At 56.5% G+C, this 22,120-nt stretch overlaps 1 protein-coding gene across 1 annotated transcript in view; it reads left to right on the top strand.

Annotated features, from left to right (window-relative positions):
- The window catches only part of PEAK3 (PEAK family member 3), a 294,394-nt gene that overhangs the window by 79,729 nt on the left and 192,545 nt on the right, over nucleotides 1-22,120 (top strand). The window lies entirely within an intron of this gene.

Raw genomic sequence — 22,120 nt, 5'->3', positions numbered from 1 at the left:
AGCTGATGCCTCTCCGCACTAGGCCTCTTTTCTTGGCGTAGCTATTTCCGTTTGGGGGCGATTCTCTTGACCAGCCATGGCTATGTGGGTGACGTGTAGACCAGGCCTAAATCTTAAAGAACTGACTTAAGCTGTTGGGTTTGAAGGTATCTGGAGACCTTTGTTCTCCTGCCTAGTACAAAGCTTATTGCTTAAAGACGCCGTTGCCCTGGAAAAGGCAGTGATCTCTGCACACCTACCTGTGCTGTACAAACACCATGGTGGGGTTTCTATGGGGCTTGGAGTAGGAGCAGCTGGGGTGGCAATGCACCTACCTAAGGGGAGTAGACCATGTTAATTTACCAAAATTAATGTGAGCTGTCTAACTTCAGCCTGAATTGCTTTTCCAGTGGGTGCCACCTCCAGGAGCCCCTCCCTTGACCAAAGGGTGGAGACGATCACTCCTGGCCCCTCTCTGCGCCCAGATTAAAGGGAAAGTACATCCCACACCCTCAACTGACTAGCCTATAACAATTCCTGGTAAGCAAACTGTTCAAAATCAAGCACCTCCTTTACGTAAACCCAGAGCTAAACGTTGCAAAAGCAGGCTTAGAATCGCTCTTAGCATGTCCATGGGGCTTGCGCTCAGAGCTCTGGGAACATGGGCTAACCCTTCTATGCCAGGGGAGTGTTGCTGTCTCCATTTTCTAGATGGTTACCAGGCACAGAGGTGAGGTGGTTTGACATCTGTGAGGTTGGTGTGGGAGCTGTGATTAGAATGTAAGAGTCCCAAGCTCTCAGTTCTGTTTCTAATCCACTAGGATGTGGTCTGAGTGAAGCCAGGATCTGGTGCTACTCATCTTTCTAATTAAAAAGGCTACTTCATCTGGCAAAGATCACATCAGGGAACAGTATGCTCACGGCAGCTCTTACTGTGAGGCTAAACTGATCCTGGAAAGTATTGAGGTTACAGCCACTCTAGTCTGGCCAGCTAGAAACCTGTTCTGAGAAGAACGTTCCTTGATTTTTACTAATCGCTGGTGGGCTGATTAGTGAATACCTGCCCCCTTTCTGAGGCTGGGACACCATTCTACTTGGACAGCATGCTTTCCTGGTCCAACCTTGAGTGGTGAATCTCCTGGATGGTAGTGGTGGTAAGTGTCTCTGGCATTAACTTCAGCCATGCAGAAGGAAGGTTAGATAGTTGCCGAGCGCAAGCCCAATTAGGAAAGATCTTCTTGAATGCTTTAGAGAGGCAGCCTGGAATCGGAACCAAAGTGCAGGCCTGATGCGCAGTGTACTGCAGGGGGAGAAACTTTTTTTTCCCCCCTGGGTGACTCACAGGGCCGTGGGCTGTCGCTGTTGTGACTTCCATCCATCCCCTATCAGAAGTTTCTGGCCTCGTTTAAATACCAAATTAAAGGCAGGCCAGCTGGGATCCTCTCTTGCGACATGTCCCTTGGCAGTCGAGACGAGAGCTTGGATCAAACGGCAATGCCTGGAGCTGGGTTCCAGGACTCCAAAGGCCGGAGGTGTTTAGATGCAGGTATTCAGGCCTGTCCCGTTATAAAGAGCAGGGCTGGTTGCAAAATAGGGGTCTGCTTTTGAAGAGAGCAGTAGCATACGTCATTAAACTAGGTACAAAATATTTGCAGCACTGCCTCCTGAGGATGGAAGTCACAAGCGTTAACGTGTCAAAGAGAGATACTGCCACCTAGGGGATGCAGCCTGTAGCACATTGCACCGAAAACCGCTTTCTCCTTTAGCAGGGGATGTAAGGGTTGTGTGTTTGGCTTAGATGCAGTTGAGACCTATCCCCGTTTAGGATTCTGCATGCCGTGGGTGCACAGAATTTATAACCGTCAATAGCCCTGAAATCTATGTAGTTATGAATTTGTTAAACATTCTTCCCCTGGGCAGTGTCTCTTTAAATGTAAATATGCCTCTTAGACCGCATTATCTGTGTGCACTATAGCAATGATTTGATTACCTCTGAATAATTTTTTTTTTTGTGGATGAAGGATCTGATGATGCAGCTTGTGAATATATTGTGCTCTGCATTAATTCAGTTGCTCTTTGTTGGCTCTCCTGTTCTCTGCAGCCCGTTTTTCTAACACGGGGCTTAATAAAATATGCATTAGCGCTACATGGCGATGCAAGAGCTTTTTGAACTTGGCATGATTTTTCATTCTTGCTCCTGGGCTTTCGCTCAAAATCTAACGTTCGTAAAGATGAAACGTTGTCCATCATGCATGCTCCAGGCTGCACGATTATTATTTATGCTTTAAAATTTAAGTGGGCGGGGATGGGAGGGGAGACCCACTGCATTTGGGATCTTAAGCATCACCTGCGAATTCACTCTCCGAGCACGTCTGCTAGTGGGCCAAAGGCTCCCTGAGTTTTAGCAAGCCCTGGTGAATGGAGATCAGAACAACTCTGAGATCATTACGCAGAGGAAGGAAAGGGCTCGGGGGAGCGATAAGTGGCTGGGGAAGCCATTTCACCTTGAAGTCGTCGTCCTTGAATCCAACCAAAGCAGGTAGGAAATGAAAATTGCTCCCATCTGATGGGTTGGGTGGGAGGTCTAGACTTCTGCTGGAGCTAGTGCTCTAACAGAAGAGGCACCACACCAACGTTAGCTGCAGTATATACACACCTCTCTGAGACCCTGGGTGCGTAGGGGGGCAGCGAGCACCTTCCTCCGCTCACAGTGCAGCTACCTTTCTATTTTTAGTGCACTCTACCCAATCAGACTAGCACAGGTATGTCTCCTGAGCTGGAAGCTACACCAGTAGCTCCAGCCTAGATGGAGCCAGAGTGGAAAAAGTTGGTGATCTCAGTCAAGAGCCCCTGCCAATGTGCTTGGGCATGGCCTGGAGAGAGAAGGAAGAACAGGCAGCACGGTGCAGTGCCAGGGCACTGGGATGGTAGAGTGGTGCTCTGGGTTTAACTCTGCTACTGCCTCGTTGTGTGACCTTGGGCAAGTCCCTTGTGCTTTCTGAGCCTCAGTTTCCCCACCTGCAATGTGCTGACCTTCCTGTATATCTCTCCCCACCCCTTAGAGAAGCTCGCTGTCTGTGGGGGCGCTACATGGGGAAGCATACAGTCTAGCTTGCAGAGCCATACCCACGCTGGCGCTGATTGGCTTGCGCACTAAAAGAGCGAAGCCGCAGAAGCGAGAATGGCAGATGGAGCCTGCCACCCCCTGTCGGTGCCTCAGTCTCTGACAGCTACCTAGTCGGAGCAACTAGCCCCCCACGGCCCTGTAGCTACCCACTAATTCTCGCACACCGGCTCGATCGCAGGTATGGCTCCTTGAGCTGGAGTTCACACCTTCCGCCTGTAGTGTAGACATCCCCTATACGAGCTGAGGGGTGTTATCGTGGAGGTGAAGGGAGAGGGTCGTTCAGGCCCAATCAGTCCTTCCTCTCTCCTGGGAGCAGCAGGTCTGGGACGTAGCCTGGCAGCCCCTGCCTTGCATCACAGTGGCTTCTCCTCAGCTTCCAGTCACTGCTGCCCTGCCCTCGAGTTAGAGCTGGGGTGGGGGGGCAGCAAAAGGCTTTTTATCCTGTTGCCAGTCCCAAGCCCTTCCTCCCACAGTCACCTGGCTGCTGGGCACGCTCACATGCACCAATAATGCGGCTGCCAGCTGGCTCGGGCCTCACGTTGCTCTCTGCGGCCAGGTGGCCAGCCAGGCTGTGAATTAGCTACCCTCCGTATACACTGAACTGTGGGTGTCATTTAGATGTAATAAGATAAGGCCCAGACATCCCAGGGATACAAACTCCTCCTTCAAAGGCTGTTTGTGGGAGGGTCGAGGAGCTCGGCTCACTGGGATTTCATAATTACCTGGTGTTTGTTTAATACTCAGCCCTTCTTCTATTAAATCAAGTGGCAGAGGCACTGCTTCTTCTAACTACTGTAGGCCGGGATGCCACATAAAATTCAGGCTGCCGCAGCTCCGGTACTCAGGGGAGAGGGAAATGCACTGCACTATGCCAACCTAACCCCCCAGGGCAGACCCAGTTTGGAGATGGAGGGGGGAGGGATAGCTCAGTGGTTTGAGCATTAGCCTGGTTATCCCAGGGTTGTGAGTTCAATCCTTGAGAGGGCCACTTAGGGATCTGGGGCAAAATTGGTCCTGCTAGTGAAGGCAGGGGGCTGGACTTGATGACCTTTCAGGGTCCCTTCCATCTCTATGAAATAGGTATACCTCCATATATTATTATATGGAAGCAGTGGGCCATCGCTCAGGGAGGTGGTGGTCCTACAGCACTGGACAACCCTGTAGGCAGAGTCTATGGTGCCTTAGCCCCTGTAGGGTAGGCAAGGCCTTACAGCCCCCCGCCCCTCGCTGAAGTCTCAGAGTCCCTCACATGTTTGAGTGTATGCCTCCTGCCAGCCCCCTGGTGTGACAGGGCAGTGCTGTTATGGCCAAGGTACAGATGGGAACTGAAGCACCAAGACCAAGTGACTTGCCCAGGGTCACACAGGGAATCTGTGGCAGAACATGGACTTGAACCTGAATCTCCCAGAGCTCTTCCCTTGAAACTCCCCCAGGCCTCGGGTGACCCACTGTGGAGGTAACAAGTCAGGCAGGCCTGGTAGAGGCTCTGCATGCTGGGGTCATGCTGTCCTTTTGGTGTCCTGTTTTGGGACTGGCCTGGTAACTGGGATTACTTAGTCTGCAGAAGAGAAGAATGAGGGGGGATTTGATAGCTGCTTTCAACTACCTGAAGGGGGGGTTCCAAAGAGGATGGAGCTCGGCTGTTCTCGGTGGTGGCAGAAGACAGAACAAGGAGCAATGGTCTCAAGTTGCAGTGGGGGAGGTCTAGGTTGGATATTAGGAAACACTATTTCATTCAGAGGGTGGTGAAGCACAGGAATGGGTTCCCTAGGGAGGTGGTGAAATCTCCTTCCTTAGAGGTTTTTAAGGTCAGGCTTGACAAAGGGCTGGCTGGGATGATTTAGTTGGGAATTGGTCCTGCTTTGAGCAGGGGGTTGAACTAGATACCTCCTGAGGTCCCTTCCAACCCTGATATTCTATGGTTGGCCGTGCCTTAGCGCCACGGTGCAGGGACGGACTGCAGCAGGCTCAGTGGGACCAAGTGAACCCAGCAGTGAGACAGGAGCTGGATGTGGCACCAGAGGGGGCGAAGGGAGGTCATGCAAGCTTTAGGCTTGGCTTACGCAAGGCTTCCCCCCACCTCCCCGAACCCCAGGGGTGGGGGCTAGAAGCCAGGGCACAAACCCTCCCTCCCCCCAGCAGGCTCTCTCCAGATGGAAATACAGCCCCTGGGGTGGCATTTCAGCAGGTCCAGGAAGCCCCAAAGGACAGCTGTGTCAATGAGCCCAGGGACCAGTGGGAAGGGAGTGCCTTGGCACTGCAGGGAAGAGCTGGGGTCACATGGAGGGCCTGGTTCTCCCATGGTATCACAAAGGTTTCCCCTGCCCTGCCTGAAGGAACCGGACCGACCCCGGCGTGCTGTCACGGACACACGCAGCCCAGCAAGCAGACAAACACCGCACAGACGCTGCCAGAGATGCACTCGGTCTCCACTGTCCCAGCTTCCCCTACGCCCTTTCGGCTCCTTCCAGCCCCCCTACTGCTCCTGCTCAGACCCCCCGCAGTTGCTTCAGGTCAAAATCGAGTGTTAGTAAAGATGAAACTTTGTCCATCATTATTTATGCTTTAAAATTTAAGTGGGGGGGGTGGGGAGATGGGAGGGGAGACCTACTGTATTTGGAATCTTAAGGATCACCTCCAAATTCACTGTCCCGGCTTCCCCTACGCCCTTTCGGCTCCTTCCAGCCCCCCTACTGCTCCTGCTCAGACCCCCCGCAGTTGCTTCAGGTCAAAATCCAGTGTTAGTAAAGATGAAACTTTGTCCATCATTATTTATGCTTTAAAATTTAACTGGGGGGGTGGGTAGATGGGAGGGGAGACCCACTGTATTTGGAATCTTAAGGATCACCTCCAAATTCATTCTGCGAGCACGTCTGCTAGTGGGAACTGGGCTAAAGTTTTAGCAAGCCCTGGTGAACGGAGATCAGAACAACGCTGAGATCGTTGTGCAGAGGAGGGAAAGGGCTCGGGGGAGCGATAATTGGCTGGGAAGCCATTTCACCTTGAAGTCATCATCCTTCAATCTAACCAAAGCAGGTAGGAAATGGAAATTGACCAAGGGTGTTTGCTCTGTGGCTTTGCTGTTCTCCTGGGAGCCAGCAGGGGTCAGCGTTACTGCAGGAATGGACCGGAGGCAGCTGGCTATCCCCAGGCACTGACAGCCGGGCATTGCAGGGGTGGGGTGGCCTGTCTTATGCAGAGCAGAACGGGCAAAACCCTGGAGTCCCTCACTCCATCTCCCTCCAGGCTGGAGTGCTTCCCCTCCGCCGGCCGGGCACAGCGCCCGCCTGCTCTGGGACGCAAACCCCATCTCCAGGGCAGGTCACACCCACGCATCTGAGCTCTCTGGGCTGTTCTAACCACCACAGCGACCAGCCGAGTCGCTTCTGCGCTGCTCAGCACCTTTTGCCATTGGAGCCGTCCATCCGCATAAACGCCGGCCTGAACCTCTGCCCAGATCAAACCCATTTCATTTCCCTGCCCCTCACGGTGCTGGTCCCTGAGCACCCCCATGCCCCGAAAAGCTCCACTCCCCGTGTGTACAAGCTGGTCTCCCATGCCTGAGTCGAGGGGTTCAGACTCCTGGTACCTTGTGGAATTTGAGGGGGGGACAATCTCCTCCATCATTGGGGGCTTGGAAACGTAACGTCTCTGTCCAAGCCTTCCCGGCTTCCGAAGGCTCAGAATCAGGCCAGACACGCTCCCCCGTTCCTAGAGCTGGAAACCCCCCAGGCTGCAGCCCCGCAGCCAGCCCAGCCTACCTCTGCTGGGGCTTCCGCTGAGCCCACCGCTCTGGGGCGGAGTGGGGGGCACAGAGCCCACTGCTATGGGCTGGAGGAGCGTGGGAGTCCTGGTGGGCCCACCCTGGGGCGGAGCCACTCCAAGGGCACTTCTGGGGGCCATCTGACCTTGTCAAACCCCCTCGACAAGGAGTGGCGCGAGGAGGGTGGCCTGCCAGGCCCTCAGGAGGTGCTGCCTTCCCGTCACCTCCATAGCCCTCTGCTTGAGAGATGGCCCCCCACCCCACCGAATCCCCAGGGCCATTTGTCTGGGAGGTGGGGCAGTGCAGACAGAGGGCTCTTCTCCCCTTGCGGGAGACGAGGCGCACCCCTCCTGAGAGAGAGGTGAACACGGGGGAGGTCAGTGGGGTGGGGGAGGATGAAGAGGAATGAGGGGAGTCTGGGAGGGGGGGGTTGCATTCTCTGGTGGGGAGGTCAGGTCCCCCAGCAGGACGCTGTGAGGAGGCTGTGCTGTCAGGGGCTGACAAGCCCACAAATGGCTCCTTGTTAGTGCCGTGGAGAGGGAGCTAAATGGGAAACAAATGGCTTAATTGAGGCAAAAATGATAGCAATTAGTGTCAGCAAATCCAATTAAGAGCGGCTGGCGGGTTACCTTGGGCCTGTCATTGGGCGCACGTGCAGCGCCGGCCACGCGCGGCGCAGTCCCATGGCTCACGTCCTAGAAACGCAGGGAAATGGGGCCAGGGGACAGCGCTCACTGCCGGTGCCCCCCAGAGAATGCCCTTCATTAACGGCCCCGGCCCTTCAGGCAGGAGGACGCTGCTGCCTCCACGGCCTTGGTCCAGAGCGTAACTAGGGCAGTGAAATGGATGTGCCAACTGGGCTCCGTGGGGAGGAGAATCGCCGGTAACCGGGCCCCCATCAGTGGTGTGGGGACATAACGTGGAAATTCCGGCTCCCAGGGAGCAACCCCCCGGCTCCCAATGAAACACAATCAGCAAGCCCCCCCAACCCCTCACGGCAAAGGGGGCCAAGGTCTGACTGGGAAATGATCTGCCTTTCCTCCAAGAGGCGGGCACACCCAGTGCAGGACGAAGGGTTTGCCCAGCCTCCACAGCTATGAAGCCGGGGGTTGTCCAGCACTGCGTGCATGCACTTTTATTTTATCTCAGGACAAAAGGGACCCAGATCCTCAAAGGTATTTAGGTACCTAGCTCCCACTGCTTTCCTCCCTTTGAGGAGCTGGACCAATAAGTCCCATCATCCGGAAGCCCAGACTCTCCTGAGCACCAGCTGCCCCCTTGCAAACCTCTTTCACGCTGGTCCCTGTGTGCTCCATGCCCTGCCGGGCCCTGGACCACCCCTGCTGCTTGGTCTTGTGCAGTATGGACCCTCCTGATAATAGCAACAGAGGGTCCTGTGGCACCTTTAAGACTAACAGAAATATTGGCGCATAAGCTTTCGTGGGTAAAAACCTCACTTCTTCAGATTCAAGACGGCCCCAAACTTCTTGCATCTGAAGAAGTGAGGTTTTTACCCACGAAAGCTTATGCTCCCAATACTTCTGTTAGTCTTAAAGGTGCCACAGGACCCTCTGTTGCTTTTTACAGATTCAGACTAACACGGCTACCCCTCTGATACTTGACCTCCTGATAATGACAGCCAGCCAGACCTGCTTGGGTAAGGTCAACTCTAACCCACGTCCTTGTCAGCCAATCCAGTTGATGCCCCTCAATTCTGATTTGCTTCCTCCCACTTACGACCAACCCTGCCAAACAGAGAGCAGTTGGGTTTCTGATGAGCACAGGTGGTCTCCAGGATGACCCCAGCAACCCATTATCACTTGTGCCCAGCAGGATTTGAGCCCTGATCTCCGCACGGAGAGGCCCAGGCCCAAGCCCACCAAACCTGCTCACTGGGCCACGGAGCCCCCCACGCCACACAGCCGGGGTGTCATCTCCCTGCAGCATCACCACCTCGCCCAGCGTCACAGATTCAGCTCGGCCCTAGGGAACTGATCTGCTGGGCTCGGTCTCACCGAGGGGCATGGACGGGGCTGCCCAGACGTGAGCACCGGGCATGATGCGTGCCAGCGGAGAGCAGGCACCGTGCCATGGCTGCGGGAGGTGTGAGACCATCCAGGGTGCCCGGGGAAGCAGGCTTGTCAGCCACTGTGCCTGGCTGCTACCTCCCCGCCTGGTTCAATGAGAGGTTGATCCATCACTGTGCTCAGCATGGGTGGGAGTTCCCTCCAGCTGAGATGAAGCTGCCTATATGAGCACTCCTTGCTCCCCCACCCAGAGGTGAAAGTGAGCCGGTACGGTCTGGTACGGTGTACTGGCAACAGCTGGTATGCCGGGCCGGACTGGACCGGCTTCTCCGGTGGTGATTTAAAGGGCCCAGGGCTCCAGTCACTGCGGGGAGCCCCAGGCCCTTTAAATCACCGTCAGAGCCCTGCCGCCGCTACCCCAGCCCTAGCCTGAGCTCTGCCACCCCGGGGTAGCGGCGGCAGGGCTCCCGCGGTGATTTAAAGGGCCCGGAGTTCCACGGCGGCCGGAGCCTCAGGCCCTTTAATTCGCCCCTGAGCCCCGGGGCTCCCAGCCGCCTCTGCAGCTGGTCGCTCCGGGATGATTTAAAGGCCCTGGAGCTCCCAGCCGCAGCCGGAGCTCCCAGCCGCAGCCAGAGCCCCAGGGCCTTTACATTTTGAAAGGCCCCGCCTCTTCTGGTTGAGGCCACACCTCTTTCGGTTGAGGCCACGCCCCACTCAGGGCTCCGGTATACCAGTAAGTCCTTTAAGTTACTTTCAACCCTGCTCCCACCCAGCCTGCCATCCTGGTCTACTCCCTGCTGTTAGTCTCGAGCGGGGCTCCCCTGAGGGGCGGTAGCCATTTATACGGAACTGTTTTGACAGGGTTTTGTGGGATTGGATGGACGGCCCCAAACTCACTGTCCTGGGAACCCCAAGATATGGTTTTGGGTTCATTTCTTTTTCACCTTAGTGCAACATAAACTGCTCTGCTCCTCCCCAGCCACAGCAATATCCGTGCCACCAGGATCTCCTTGTGGCAGGGACCATCTTTTTGCTCCGTGTTTGTACAGCGCCTAGCACCATGGGGTCCTGATCCCTGTCTGGGCAGTGCTGTAATAGCACTGTAAGAGGGGCAGGGCAGACGTGGGTTATTTTGACCGTCTGGTTGGCGTGTGACTCACGGCAGAGGCAAGGCTTAGGCTCTGGGTAAGGATAATACTTTGCACTTTCAGCCAAAGAATTTGCACCTGACAAACATTCACTGATCCCCCCCCAACCCTCCTAAGACCCAGATACGGACTGTTCTATCCATTTCACAGATGGGGGAACTGAGGCCCAGGGAGGTCACACAGGGAGCAAAGTGGTGGACATGGGAATGATCCAGGAGGCCTAGCCCTTGGTTTAACTGCTAGAAGAAGCTCTGGTGAAGGAAATGAGAACTCCAGCCGTACCACTCAGTAACTCGGTGTGTCTAACTAAACCCTGAGGTATCCTTCGAGAACCAAAGGCAGGGAAGCGTGCACGCTACTCCAGGCACGGATGTGTGATGTGTGTGACTCATGCAGTGACAGGGAGTCATTTTCAGGATCAATTAGCCTCACCCACGCGCTCTCCCAGACTCACATTTTGTTGAAGACATGGTGAGATATTAGCTTAGAAACACGGGAGGCAACAGGGAGGGCTGAGGTTAAGCAGCCTGCTCCGTTCTCCAGAGGCCCATCAGCCGCTAACCAGGCCTTCGTGCTTGGGTTTTCCCCATGCCCTCCTTGCCCGGGAGCAGTGCTCCTGACAGCACTGTTTGGGAGGCGGGAGCCCGACCCCCTTACTCACATCACATTGTGCCTTCTCTGAGCATCTTCCCCAGCTCACCGGCGCCACGGCCCCGATTCAGGCACCTTCAGTGCAAGTGGATTTTATTGGCAAATTCCAGACACAGCGAGAAAATGAGAGAGAAAACAAGAGGATTGGTACGAAAACTGGGCAGGTACCTCGAACGCCAGCACACTCTCTAGTATCCCGGATAATTGGCCTACAGGCAGGGAAAAGGCCTTTAACTCACGGGTGAAGGGCCGCTGTCCCCTTCCACTCATTCAGTCCCATGGCCCCAGGAATGAGGACCTCAGAGCAGGGCCGGCTCTGGCTTTTTTGCCGCCCCAGGCAAAAAAGCCTCCCGCCGCCCCCGCCCAGCGCGGCAGGGGAGGGCGCTGAGCCCGGGTGCGGGCTGCTCTCCCGGACCGGCCGGAGCGCAGGGGGGAGGGCGGCGAGCCTGCCGCGGCTCCGCTGGCAGCCGGAGCCCTGGGAGGAGGGCGGAGAGCCCGGCCGGGGCTCCACTCTCCCCGGCAGCCAGAGCGCCGGGGGGAGGGCGGCGAGCCCGCCGCGGCTCCACTCTCCCCGGCGGCCGGAACTGGAGCACCGTGCTGTGCCGTCCCAAGCACAAGCTTGGTGGGCTGTTGCCTGGAGCCGGCCCTGCCTCGGTGAAGCAGGTCACCACTCACAGGGCACACGGCTCTTTGGCTCTGTATTCATGACGTCTCCCGTTGCATCACACCCTGAAACTGGCTTCATCTGTCTCCTGCTTCCCTTGCCCCGCTGGGCCACGCTGAGCTGGACATTAGTCAATAACCCAGGGGGGCATCCATTTGCTGCCTCGCACAGGCTGGAAGTCAGGGCCAGTGGGCCACGGGTCAGGGACTTTGATGGTAAGACTTGGCCTGTCACCAGGTGACTGTCCCCTTTAAGAGAAAATGGGGACTGCCCCCTCCCCCGTGATATGAATTAGTTTCCTCCCAGCCACAGGGGCAGGACTAATTGGGGTCAGGTGATAAGCACCTGGGCTTCATCAAAGGGCAGGGACTGGGTGAGGCAGAGGAGCGCTGGAGAGCACTGGGCGGCAGAGCAGAGGGGGGTAGAAGAATCTTGGTTTTGTTTGGCCCTTTGTTACCCTGGAAGGGGTTACGTTTTAGTGCCACGTGCCACCAACAGGGCGGGGCTGCAGAGCCGCCATGCCTGTGACCAGGGCGTGTTCCCTGCAAACACCGGGGGAGCGGATTGGCTACGAGCAGCCGTGTGAGGTGTTCAGCTAGACCGTGACTAACCAGCCCCAGACGTGCGAGTGCCGCGTGCAATGGAACGTACATAGTGGCCCAGCGGCTAGGGCACCAGAGGAGGAACCAAGAAGGTAGGTAGGAGGGTTCTGGGGACGAGGTACAGGAACATAACCACACTTCTCACTAACTGTTGCAAACTAGCCCATTGAACAAGCTGGCCCAGAATCAAACCAAAGCAAACGCTAACCTCCATCCAGGAGCCAGTCTCAGGCTCTGGCAGGCTCAGAGAGGAGGCTAAGGACCCAGTGAGCTGCCCTGACACAACATCATTTTGCCACAATAAGATCACAGGGATGGACCCCCGTGTCCTCTAGACTCCTCACCCGCCTGGCACCTTCTCTGCCCTTCCCTTCCCTGAGTCCCGCTTGCTGTCCTCTCAGCCTGCTCTCCTCCACCTGAGCTCATCTCCTGCACTAAGCAAATCGGCTCTGACACTCGGCTGGCAGATGTCTCCAGCAGACCCTTTCTGTAGCCTCGGCCCTCCCGTGGGAGGGAGCTGGGCACGGTGCCTGCCAGTCGATCTAAAAACAAGAGCAGGGTTGTAGGCCACCAATCCTCCCCCGATGGAATTCGTGCTCTGCTCCTCTATTGTCCCGAATGTCTTGCAGTCCTCTGGACGCAGCATCCAAGAACTCCAGTTCTGTTTTCTTGCAGGAGGCGGCGGAGACAGACCATCTAGCTGAGACCCGCTCAGGCACTCGGGACTAGAACTGGGAGAACTTGTTCATGCTACATTTATTTTTGGCGAAAAACAGCAGATTTGGCCTCCCAGAAACATTTCACGGATTCAGGTCCATTTCACCAGTTGTTTCAGTTAAAATATATATAAATATGCTCTGAAAAAAATCAAAAATGTTCTGATTTTTTTTTTTCAGTTCAAAATGACTTTTGCTTTCAAACTTTCCTCTAATTTTATTTGGAAAAGATCAGCAATGTCTTAATAAAATGAGCAGAATTGAAAAGCAACATTTTGTTCAACCTGCAACTCATTTTTTTAACTTTCTGATTCACTGAAGAGGCGCTGATCAGTGGGGCTGCCGGTGGGTGGGAGGTGCTGGGAGCGGCAGCAGGGGGAGATGATAGGGGAGCTGCTGACGTATCACTGTGGCTCTTTGGCAATGTACATTGGTAAATTCTGGATCCTTCTCAGGCTCAGGTTGGCCACCCCTGGACTAGTGGGTCTCTGACAATGGCCACCACCAGATGTACCATGAGAAAGTCCAAGAAAGCCTGTAATGGACAATAATAAAATAACTTAACCTGCCCAATCCGAGGTATCAACATCTTCCCACAGAAGACTCCGCTGAGTAGGTAACAGCTACATGATGACCCAGCCACACACATGCCTCATCCCCCTTTAATCCCCTGAGTTGCTTAAGCACAGAATGGCACGATCCCGCCTGGGGGTGACTGGTGCTTCCTCTCTGAGGTGACTCAGCAACAGACGTCACCAATTATATGAACCAAAGCCGCTTTGCCGACTGAGGAAATGCAGCCACCTCTGGGGTGGAATGCAGCTGCTTTTTAACAGCTCTGAACAACGCTGGGCAAGATTCTAGACCAGGAAGTGAATTAGAACGGAAGTTTTAGTAAGTAATGATGGATTTACTTTCCCAAATTGGAATCTGTCCAGAGCTCTCGGGTTCTTTAGGGGGAAAAAAGCACCAGCAGACTTGTACTTGTACTCTTGAGAAAAGTGCCAGGGGACCGTTCACAATCACAGGCAGTCAGCACCTCTGAGAGATGACGTGTCCGGCATTGCAAAACCCCCTACCACCAGGCTGGAGGATAAGCTCCATCCTCAGTACTACCTGCTGATTTACTATGAACACCTCCCTGGTGCCTTCCAACCAGACCCCCGCTGCTCTAACGTGAGCTCTGCCTGCACAAGACGCGGCTGATGTGATGAGTCTGTAGTGACTGGCTGTGTTGCTCTGACTGGCCCACTGAGTTAAGTCCAGGGGTGAGACAGAAGAGATAAGGGAAATTCCTTGCACTCCAGGGCACTCACCATTAAAGGATACGACTCATGCAGGGGAGAGGGAGATGGAGAACATATGGATCAGCCACGTGGTAACCTGGTCTTGGCGGCCTCTCCATCATAGTCAACTGTCTAGTGTGATGGGAGTGAGATTCCTGGTGCAATGGACCCTTGAAGAGCCTGGCATCTGAGCAGTGTCAGCTCCAATTAGCCCTGCGCCATGGCAGGCAGGGCCTGATGCCGTGTGCTAGAGTCCCATGCCTGCTGCTGGGCAGAGTAGACTGAAGAAGGCCTCGGTCTCCAACTCCCTTTGCTTCCAGAGGAGTTTCTGCATGCAGAGGTGTTTCAGGATCAGGCACCTCCGGCCTTTTAAGAGTTCTGTTTATTATCTGTGGAGCCACAGAGATGGGAATGGGCTTCGTCTTCCCAAATCCCATTGGCTGGGTTGGGTGTTTGCAAAGCGCTGAGACCCAGGGACCATTGTATTTGAAGCTCTGGGAAGCTCCAGTTTGGGTCCATATCACACACCTTCAGGTGACCGCTTGGTCTGCTTCAGGGGCTGGGGGTGTCTTGATAAGGGCCAGAGCACCCCTTGTTGGTAGCATGAGGAGTTTGGCTACCTCCGCAGAGCTGGTCTTGCTCCCCCTGAGATCGATGGCCGACCTCCCATCGACTTTCATGGGGGCGGAGCCAGGCTGGTGGGTTGAGAAGAAGGTGCCCCAGCGGAGCTACCGGACCCCTTGCACTGTACATGGAGCTATCGCCGAAGTCCAGCGCCCTCCACCCCAGCCAGAATCTGCAGCTGACTCAGCTATGCCAGCCACCTGGGCGAAGGCTGCTGAGAGGTTCTTAAAGGATCAACATGGACAACTGATCTCTGTCCGTAGGCAGAGAGAGGAGACTAACGCAGTCCCAGAACCCTGCTGGGCCTGAAACCCAGCTGACCGGGACTGAAAAAACCCAAGGATCACCGGTGGGGCCAGCGCTTCCTCACTGCCACCTTCTCGGTCACCGAGCCCCCAGATGGGATCAATAGTGTCGAGAGATGGTTTCTTAAGTCAGGGCCTGGCCTCGATTGAGAGCAGCTGGTATCCTGCCCCCTCCCTGAAGGAAATAACTACATGCTGCACCAGCCTTCGGCCCAGCACCCTTCTCATGCTGCCTGGGTCTCCCACCACCCAAAACAGTTGCTCTGGGAGGGACTTTGTGGTGCTACAGTGAAAGAAAAGACAACCTTCTCCATGCCCAGGACAGCCACCGCCTGGGCTTTCGAAAACTCTCTCTGACCCTGGGGATCTGACTCGGATTGCAAATTCTGTCCTACCGCTGCCCCATATGAGCTCTAGGTGGCCGATGAGTAGGAGGAGAGGGCATTCGGGAGCTGCCTTCTGTAGGGCAGAGGGCAGCAAAATGTAGTTCCTTCTGCAGGCTGTCATGCCGGATGCTTCCCAGTGCCCTTTTCCTAAGGCTGGGCTGCATCTTCTCCTCAAACTCAAACTCGACTTTGTCTGATGTTCAGAGAAGTGAGAGCAGGCCCTTCTCGCATTGTTGCTGCTCGTTCCCAAGCCGCTCTGCCATCTGTTGCTCATGCCCAGGTTCTCTGAACTCTTTGAGGTTCACCTGTCGTTCAAGCCAGACAATCCTACTCCCCTTGCCGTTGTTTGAGTCCGTCGTGCGGAAGTTGCCAGGGAGTAGGGGGGTAGGAATCAAGGCGGTCTCCATGCGTTTCCCGCAATGCTCTGCAGCCATGAGGCAGATGTCCTACCAACAGCCATCCGTCATCCACGCAAGAATGCTCCCTCTCACATAAATCATGTTAGAAAGACAAGACACAATGGGGCTTTTAATTATAGAAACCATTACAAAGGATTAATGATGGCAGCAACGTGATGGATCACTGCCGATACTCCCAAAGTTTAATAAAGCTAACGTAGTTTGGGTCCAGCGGGGAGAACAAGGAGCTAATGCTCCCTGATGTGTTTGCTTTAACAACCACTGGACGTGAGGGATATCTGCCTCCTCCCCTTCTCTCTCAGGTGTTTGCTGAGGAGCTGTTTTTGGCAAAGGAGGTGGTTGGCCTGGGATTAACTCCTTCAGCCTCTCAGAGAGCGTCACCATGCAAAGTGATGGCTCACAGGGCTGTACATGGGCCATCTGGCCATGCAGGGAAAAGGCCCCAGACGCAGTAACCGCCGGGCGGGACAGTTCAGAGAACTGGGGATGGGGTAGGGTACGTCTCCTTTAGGCTGGTGGGATGGACCATCAGGTCTGGCAGCATCAAAACCATGTCTCCTCAAAGGCGATTTGCTCCCCAAGGCTCACAAGACTCGAGCAAGTTCTCGAGATCTTGGGTGCATTGGTTAGAACGAAACCTGGGAAAGCCCAAACCATCGCACCGCCCAGCTCTCTAGTAGCTGAGTGTGGCGCCTCAGAGGTACTGTCCTCTCTGACCACTAGGGAGCTGCTGGTGGGGTTCCTTCTGGGTGCTTTGATTGGGCTATCACTCATCACCCCACTCCACTCACTCACGACCTTGTCCGGGCAACCTCTCGCTCACAATCGGCTGAGCAGGGAGTTGAGGCATCTGCTTTCCTTTAGAACCCCCACAGGAGTGGCACGTGGTCAGATAATATCCCCTGGGGTCCTGCCAGCTGCCGTTCCTCACATTGCATGCTTCTTACTGGCTGGGCGAGGCCCACGTTTGTCTGTTTATCGCCTTGAACTATCTATCCCTACCTTAGCTAGCTAGCGGTCTTCTGTCTTCTCCATGGATTTGCAGACACCCTCACCCCATTACGGTAGCATTTGCTAGTAGACCTCTCTGCAGAAATTTCTGGGGCCCCCCAAATTGTTCTCTTTCTCCTTTGTGCTCCCCAAAAGAGGTGTGTGTGTGCCTGGTACCAGGCTGCCTAGCGAAGGAGGCTGCCATCCTTTACTAACCTACTTAGGAGACACTAGCAGATAAAACGGTTCAGGAAAATGCAAAAAGTCGACAATTGGTTCCATTTGCCTGGGGCTCTAATTATCTCTCCCCCAATGAGGCCGGCTCAGCGGTGTAAGCAGGGCGGCTGTCACTTGGCATAGGCCGTCCCCAAGCAGCCTTGCACTGCCTGCTAGGCATATGGGACACAAACACGGAGAGACTAAAGAGTCGCATTTAGCTGTCGGGAGGCGGGGGCGGCTGGGGGGGGGGGGGGAAGCTGCGCTGGCGCGTTGAGCTGCAGGGTAGAGCGCTGATGGTGAGGCTCTGATTACAGCAGGGGAGGCTCGGCCCTGGGCCTGTGTTTTTGACTGGCCCAGTTTCCATGGTATCTTTAAGTTCCTGATAGTGGAAGTGAGCATCGGGTTGCCAGGTGTCCGGTTTGCAACTGGAAGGTCTGGTCAAAAAGGGACCCTGGCGGCTCCAGTCAGCACCGCTGACCAGGCCGTTAAAGATACGGTTGGCGTGGGGCTGGCAGGCCCCCTACCCGGCTCAGTGCAGCTCCCCAGAAGTAGCAACATGTCCCTCGGCTCCTAGGCGGAGGGATGGCCGGGGGGCTCCGCGTGGCACCTGCAGGCGCAGGCAGCGCACAGAGCCCCCTGGTCGCCCCTGCACCTAGGAGCCAAGGGACATGTCGCTGCTTCCTGGAGCCGCCTGGAGCCTGCACCCCTTTTTGTGACCCAATCCTCTGCCCCAGCCCTGAGCCCCCTCTCAGAAACCACACCCCAACTGCCAGCCCTGAGCCCCTCACCGCACCCAAACTCCCTCCCAGAGCCCGCACCCCAAACCCCCTCCCATGCCCCAACCCTGTCTCAGCCCTGAGCCCCCTCCTGCACTGAAACTCCGTTCCGGAGCCTGCACCCCAAATTCTCTCCTGCACCCCAACCTGCTAGCCAGCCCCGAGCCCTCTCCCGCACCCAAACTCCCTCCTGGAGCCCACACCCCGAGCCCCCTCCCACACTCCAACCCCCTCGGCCCCAGCCTGGAGCCCCCTCCTGCACTCAAACCCCTCATCCCTGGCCCCACCGCAGAGCCCACATCCCCAGCACGGAGCCCCCTCCCACACTCCAAATCCTTTAGCCCCGGCCCAGAGCCCCCTCCTGCACCCCAAACCCCTCATCCCTGGCCCCACCGCAGAGCCCTCACCCCTGGCTGGAGTCCTCACCCACTCTTGCACCCCAACCACCTGCCCCAGACCGGAGCTCCCTCCAGCACCCTGAACCCTCATTCCTGGCTCTACCCCAGAGCCTGCACCCCCTGCCAGAGCACTCACCCCCTCCCGCACCCCATGCCCCTGCCCCAGCCCGGTGAAAATGAGTGAGTGAGGGTGGGGGACAGCAAGCAATGGGGGGGGGGAAGGAATGAGTGGTGGGTGGGGCCCTCGGAGAAGGGACAGGGGCAGGGCCCCGGGGCAGGGGGCGGGGCAAGGGTGTTCGGTTTTGTGCGATTAAAAATTTGTCACTCCTCAGTGAGAGAGATGCACACAAGGCCGGGCCCTGCTGTACAAAGCAGGACAAGGTGCCCAGCCCACAGAGCAGGGGCGGATTAAGGCACCAACTATCCCTAGTAAATTTGCCATTGACTTGGATGGGAGAAGGAGCAGGGTCATATCGCTGGGAATGGGTGTGAGCCCCATAGACACTCAATCAAACTCTGTCCCTCCGAACTGCATTGTGCCACCCATGGACACCTCCTGCCAGGGCACCCAGGCAGCTGTCATCGCTGAGGTGTAACGGAGGGCAGGATTCGGCCCCGTGTGTTGTACGTTGTTTTACTCCATTTCAGTCAAAGGGAGGCGTTTAATCCAAGCCGGGTTCTGATGCAATCTACCCCAGGAAACCGGAGCTCAGAGCAGTATGTGAACTGGGCGGGGTTCTCGTATGCGGCTTTGGATAGCCTGACAGATTCTGCACTTCCCAACAGCCAGTGCTGGTTGCTAAGACCTCGGGTTTCAGTTTTGACAGAAACTGTGATTTTAAGGTAACGCTGGTATATGCCCAGCAATGAATCGCACGATCGCCGTGTCTCCAAGAGAAAGATGCCGAGCGAATTGGGCCAGATAATCCCAGCCTTTTCTCTGGCGCCTGCTGTCCCGAGACAGCTGCACACATACCGAGACTAATTCTCACCCCCCACCATCACCGCAGGCGGTAGCTCAGTATGATCGACCTTGCTTTACAGCTAAGGAAACCGAGGCAGGGAGAGAGGAAGTGACTTGCCCATGGTCACACAGCGCATCAGTGGCAGAGAGCTCAGAATCCCTGACTCCCAGGTTGCAGGTTGTCAAGGCCGGATCTTCATCTGGCTTCATCTGGTCCTTAGCATCGCCCGCCTGGTCCCCTGCCTGGCAGCCAGGGGGGCTGTGTTCAGTGCCTGTAGGTCCAGCACGAATTTCCACGGGCTTCCGTGCACTGCCAGTGATGGGATAGGAGGAGAATTCAACAGCTGAGCCTGTATTAACGCTGGGTGCGTAATTCAGCATGTTCGATGGAGAGCTGGGGGAGGGCTCGGGCCAGCCCCATACAAAGTCCTGTTTTCCTTTGGGGTCCTGGGCAAGGCCCTTCCCCTGTCTATAAAACAGGGGTATGAGCATCTTACCCCACGAGGGGCGACAGGCCAGGGAAGGCGCTGATTGGTTATGATTAATAACCGAGCACAACCCCTGCTCCCCCTGCCCCAGACGACCCCCTTTCTTTGAACTAGCAGCTCCCCTTTGTCCCCCTGCCAGGTCGCTGCCCCCAGAGCCCCTTTCCGCCCGCACGGGCTCAGCACAAAGGGAACGGGACGGTGCCCATGTGTCTCTGCATTGGCGCTCAGCAGCACCGACAGGGACAGATTCCCTCCGGCCACACGCAGAGTGGGGCGACCCCTCCTGCGGGTCGGGCTTGAGGGGCCTGGGCAGAGCTGTGCGGGAGGGGAGCCCGGGGCTGTGATCAGGACTGAGGTGTTTTCGCCGCACAGGGAGAGCGTGAACGGTGCCCGCCCACGCGGAGCCTGGCGCCAGGCCAGCGTTATTAGGCTTCTCACTTTCACCAGCAACAAATCCGCCCACACCATGGAATTAAACAATATTGTTTTGAAACGAGGTCTTTCCATGGCGTAGCGATCCGGCTAAATCCATTACTAACAACACACACACACACGCCGCCAGCCCCGCACCTGGGTCCCACCTCCTCCAATGCCCCACACCGCCAGCCTCTCACACGGACACTAGGCCCTGGCTCTACCTTCCCCACACTTCTGGGCCGTGGGGCCGTGTCCGTCCCGTCCTCCCCACCCTCGAGAGCTGGCCCCTCCCCGTGGGTGCTGACGGGGCCTGGGATCTCAGGGCTGGCCGCCTTTGGGGGTAGGCCAAGGCAACCCCTGGTGCTCAGGGCTCTTGAGAAGTGGCCTCGCCCCCATCGCCGAGCAGAGGGCCCAGCACCCAGCGGGGATGCACCAGCTCGGGGTGCTGGGGGGGACGGATTCTCTGCTTTGCTGGCTCGGTCTCTTACATTGAGAGTTTGGTCAACTCACCCCGACCACGGCCCCCACCATTCTCCTTTCCTCCCCGACTGCTTCCTGCCACTTCCCATCTCTTCTCCGCCTCTCTCCTGCTCTTCGTCACCCCCTCCTGCCCCTGCTCCTCTCTGCCCTCCCAAGCATCCTTCCCCGTCCCTCTACCCTGCTCCCCTCCCTCCGCCACCACCTGCTCATCCTGCCAGCCCCCTCTCTGCCCCTCGCTCCACTTTGGGCGCAGGGGCCCTCCTCTCCTCCCTCTCTGTGCAGCGACAGGCACCTGTGGCCAGTTGGGGTTTGATCCCCGACACACAGAGCTGCAGCACATCTGGGGTCTGCTCCCCCCCTCCCATGCCAGCTCGGCCGGTCCCCGCCTAGGTGCCAGGCTGTGCCCATCAGCTCTCAGCCAGCGCTTTCCTTTCTCCTGGGCTTGGGCATCCCCCCGCCCCCTCCAGCCCCAGGAAACACCTTGCCTCTGCTTGGCAGGTTTGTGATCTGAAGCGGCAGCTCCTCACCCACCCTGTTCTCAGCTCTGCTGAAAGGAGCCCCCAGGGCACTCCGGTCTCCCCAGCGCCTCCCGCAGCCGTCGGCCATCTGCTCCAGTAGGACAGCAAGGGCCCCCCAACCGCGGTGTCAGGGGACCCAGCGCAGTCAGCCAGAGCCAAGGGGAGCGGAGTCCACGAGGAGTGGAGAGGGCAGGGAGCGGGACAGGGTTCCTTCAAGGCTGCAGATTCAAACCCAGCCCAGGCCAGCCCCATCTGATGGCTCCTTGGTGGCCCCGGTGTGAAATTAGCTGGGGTGGGGCGTGAATTGGGGAATTTCATACGAATTGTGTTTGATTCTGGGGGCTCTCTGTGCCCATCTGCGTCAGACTGCAGACTCCCTGTTCAGTACGGGGCGGGTTGCTTTCTCTGTCGTTCAACTCCCTAGGGAGAGAAACAAAGGCCTAACAATAGAGGGTCATTTAACTTGAGTGCTCAGCCATTGGAATGGAATCGCTCTAGACAACAGACCGACTCCCAACCTGGGCACGGGCTTAGCAGGCCTGGCAGTGAAATCACCTGACAGAGGGTCACCTGGAGAGGCTGACGAGGGGATCACCTGACAGAGGGGGGCTGAAAGCTATAAAAGGGCAGAGCTTGTTCAGGCCCTCAGGTTTTCTTCTACAGCTGAGGAGGAGAGAAGCAGCCCAGCGTGTAGGAAGCCTGATGACGCGGAGGACCCTGCCTATCTACCTACCTACCTGAACACAGATGGTCCCAGGGAAGGGTGAGCCAGTGAGGGGCATGGCTGGTTGGCTCTTTGTTGTGTTTCTAATGATCTCGCGTGCTTTTGCTGTGATGAAGTAAACGAGCCATGGTGTCCCGCTCTGGGTAGGGTGTCTGTGGGCTGTCCTGCCTGCCTCCCGAGAGAGTTCAACTGCCCCCCAGCAGGCTCACCCCTTGGGTGGGATTCTGGAAGAGGGGGTGTTTAAGCGACTGGGGTCTCTTGGGGGGTCAGCACTGGTTCTGGGAGCCGAGCGGCTCCATTTCCACAAGGAAGTGGCAGATTGAGCGTTGTTGCCCAGGGAATACACCCGAGAGGCCAAGGGGGGAAGAAGTGCTGCTGCCCGTTTTAAAAACACCTGGATCCAGAGGCCTGGATTCCCCTGGCAGAGGTGTAGTGATTAGCTGGGACCT

Source organism: Chrysemys picta, chromosome 25 (genome assembly GCF_011386835.1).
Source record: "Chrysemys picta bellii isolate R12L10 chromosome 25, ASM1138683v2, whole genome shotgun sequence".
Lineage (NCBI taxonomy): Eukaryota > Metazoa > Chordata > Testudines > Emydidae > Chrysemys > Chrysemys picta.
Note: the sequence above shows the minus strand (reverse complement) of the source record. Positions and strands in the feature narration are given on the sequence as shown.